This window comes from Arvicanthis niloticus, chromosome X, assembly GCF_011762505.2.
Source record: "Arvicanthis niloticus isolate mArvNil1 chromosome X, mArvNil1.pat.X, whole genome shotgun sequence".
Classification (NCBI taxonomy): Eukaryota; Metazoa; Chordata; class Mammalia; order Rodentia; family Muridae; genus Arvicanthis; species Arvicanthis niloticus.
In genome coordinates this window covers 15,324,247-15,328,028 of record NC_047679.1, presented here as the reverse complement: position 1 = coordinate 15,328,028, position 3,782 = coordinate 15,324,247, and the positions used below count along the sequence as shown (strand labels likewise).

The following is a 3,782-nucleotide window of genomic DNA, read 5'->3' as shown; positions in this document are numbered from 1 at the left end:
ACTTTACAGCATTTGTGATTTTACTTGATTAAAATTGTCTTATAGAAAGATAAAACTACATGTAGTTTTTTAATGCTTAAGTTCATTGATGAAACCAAAAAAAAAAAAAAAAAAAAAGAGAGGAAGATTGAAATAAAACAGCCTTTGTCCTGTTCCTTCTTTCAATAGGGCAACCGAGCATTAGCAGGATGAACATCTATCCAGTAATCACAGAGAGCACGTCATTCTTGTTTTATTTATTGCTTATTCCCTCAGGATTTATTTTTTACCACCAAAATTGTGAGCCATGCCTTTCTGCTAATCAAGTTTAGCACGTTGAGGTAAAATACATGCAATTCTTTCTGGGAAAAGCATACGTTAAACAATATGTGATCCATACTGTGTGTCCATGCTGGGGGTCTATTCCTTTGTCCTTCCTAGGACAAAATGTGTGACTCTGATAAGCCTGTTTAAAAGAAAACTAATAACACTACCAACCAATCAGACACAGTATTCCAAACTCAAAGTGCAAAATCACTGAACCAAAGATGATGATGTTGAAAAACTCCAGTGGTTAGAAACAAATTCAGACTTCATTATGCAGGCAGGGAAGATGTGTTGACAGATTCTCCAAGGGCATCAAGCTTTTAAAATGTACAAAGGCACAATTCTAGCCATTTTGACTGGATAGACTTTATAAACTCATGTCCCTACAATATTCAAAAGATAAAACTGTTTTAGTACCAAAAACAAAGCATCAAAACAAAAAAAATGCACCCTACCTCTCCTTTCTTGGTAAAACAGTGAATTACAATGAGTCTGTGTGTGAGCATCACCTGCACATGTGCACATGAACTTCTACTGTGCAGGTGTACCCAGGGGAGCTCAGAATGTTGGGAGTCATGATTGCCACCACTAGTTTACTAATCAAAACATGGAAAGAAATATTATGTTAGGCAACATTTAATCTAAGCAGAGGTGACCAGAGAGGAGGGACTGCCTTAGAGATTTGGTACCCACTCCTTTGTACCACTCCCCTTCATCTTGGTCAACATCTCCGTGTGGCTGGAGTGAAGAGGCTGCTCCACGAGGGACATACTGAACACCCGATGAACGGGAGTTCTGTCAGAGTAGATGAAAGGATGCAATTGATTGTCAAAAGCATCCTCCTCTGGCCCCACATCCTGGGAATGTTTTTGTTGGTGCTGACTGGTGGGCTGCTGCCCGAGATGAGACTGGAGCATTAGCTCTGTCATTCCATTGCCACTGATGTCACTTTCAGGATGATGCATCTTCTCCCATCGTATCTGCTTGTCAGTTTTTCTCCAGTGTTCAGAATTCAAATGATTCACTTCTGGAATGTCGTTATTCCATTCAAGTGTTCTCTCTGGACTTAATGTTGGTCTGTTCAGTTGCAGGGTTTGTAGGTTGGCTGGCAAGGTCAAAGGAGGTGTTTCTCCAACCACATGACGTGGGTCTTCACCTGACTCTGCAGAAGCCATCTCTGCTGGCACCAAGAGCTCAGCAGAGGTGACCAGGAAGCCACCGCTTTGTGCAGTTGGAGTACCGTTTGTTTTGTTTCGATCAGGGTGACTGTTCAGCAGAGCAAAGACTCTGTGGACAGCCCTCAAGTAATTAGTCCAGTCTTCTAGACTCAGTCTAGGGTTAGATCTGTACTCATCTGTACTCATACATGTTGTTTGCACCGGACAACTCCTCCAGGCCTTGCCAGGTGGTGTCTGAAGCAACACTGGACCGACTAACCTTCCCATCCATCCCAAAATTGTCCTCTGTGCAGGTCATAATTTCCTCCTTCTTTAGTTCCAGTGTCCAGGCTCTTGAGTCTTGGGTTGCACTGTTTATATCCTTGGCATCTTCGGAGTTCCATCAGCTGTATGTGTAGCTGATTTAGGATGCCCGGTTCTACTGTGTGTACTGTATTTGTGAGCTGATAAGGATCCGAATTCATGTTAAAATACTCCAGAAAGCCAGTAGCAAACTCACAAAACAGGAAATTGTGCATCTTGTTGACTGTATGCAAACACCAGTAGGTACTGTTGTTGGAACTTGTGCATGCACAGAAAGATCCCACGTTGACTGCTACAGACAAGCGAACATCAGCCTCCATCTCCCCTCTCTCATTCTCTATCTTTCTCTTAGCTCCTCCTCTTCCCTTTCCTTTTGTTAATCATTTAGCAAAAAATGTTACTAATGTGTTGAGTATACAAGAGGATTTAGATAGGCATTTGGAAAAAGGGATTGTTGCTCTTTATCCTATTCAAATTATTAGAAGAAGGTTTAGAGTTTAAGAGTAAGGAGCCATCTCGTGTCATGCCAAATACCAATGGATTTGTGTTACTTCTAAAATTTACAATGATAGTTATTATAATTAGGAAAAAGTTTAAAGACACTTGCAGTGTATTTGGCATAATTCTAACACATCTCTGGATGTTTTAACTTTACATAGTGAGCTTATGAATTTCAAGAATGCTGCTCTGCTGAGTGTTGATGTGGCAGATACTGTTGATAAAATTACCCATGGCCTGAGGTCAGTATTTCCAGTTTGGTCAAGCTTCAAGAATGGCATATATAGCTTGATCATGCTAGCCCCTTTTGTCCTGGGAATACTTTTATTCCTGCCCATTGTGTGAAAACTTGTCTTTAACATCAACATGTTGGCAGCCAAAGTACGTGACTTGAAACTGAAAATGGACCCCCAGACAGAGCTACTAATTTAACAGACTGGCAAGCCAAGGACAGGTAATATTCTGCACAGAGCCTTACCAACATAAGACAGAAGTGTATTGCTTTTGATAATGCATATTTCATGATGGGTAAGGAAGGGCATTCTTGTCAGAAATACCTAAGGCATGAGGTCTTCTCCTGAAAGCAGTTGGTTGATACACCTAGTGTCATTCCATTGATGAAAACTAACTTCCCTCTCCCAGCAGCTATCAACTGTGAATAGTTTTGGACAGAAACTGAAGAAGAAACAATGGAAGGATATTGCTTACTGGCTTGTTTCCCATGTTGCTCAGCCTGCCTTCCTATAGCACCTAGGATCACCAGCTCAGGGATGACACTACGGAAAGTGAGCTGGGCCCTCCCATATCAATATTCAATCAATCAAAAAAAAATGCAGACCCGCCTACAGACCAATCCAAACGAGGCATTTGTTTTTTTCTCAATTGAAGTTTTTTTTTTCTTCCCAGAAGTATGTATCTATCTTGTATCAAATTGACTTAAGACTAGCTAGCACTTGATTCATTGAGCATTGTTTTAAACATATTTCTTAGCCAAAACCAATGGGCTGTAGTGACAAAAGACTATTTATGGCCACTCTATTCTGTTTCATTGGCCTCTGTATCTGCTTTTATGTTAGAATGCTGTTTTGGTTAGTGTTGCTTTGTAGTAATGTCTTGAAATTAGGTATTAGGGCCCCTCTCTGATCCTTTTAGCTGTATGGGGTCTTTTGTGATTCCATATGAGTTTTAGCATTTTTCTACTTCTATGTTGAACATCATTGGTATTTTGATGAGGATTGCATGGAACCTGTTTATCAATTTGGTAATGTGTTCAATTTTAACAATATCAATTCTGCCAGTTATGAACACAAGAAGTATTTTCTATTTTTTCTTCAATTGCTTTTACCAGAGCATTGTAACTTTCATTGTAGAAGTCTTTCACTTCCTTTATTTGTTGTACTTATTGTAGATAAAATTGTTTTTCGTGATTTATGTGTCAGTCATTTCATCACTGATGTATAAAATATTACTGATGTTTGCATATTTTTATATCTTGAA

At 39.7% G+C, this 3,782-nt stretch overlaps 1 pseudogene; it reads right to left on the bottom strand.

The window, feature by feature from the left end:
• Positions 1–845: 845 nt before the first annotated feature.
• LOC143435546 (uncharacterized) lies at positions 846–2,107 on the bottom strand (annotated as a pseudogene).
• Between the last annotated feature and the right edge of the window lie 1,675 nt (positions 2,108–3,782).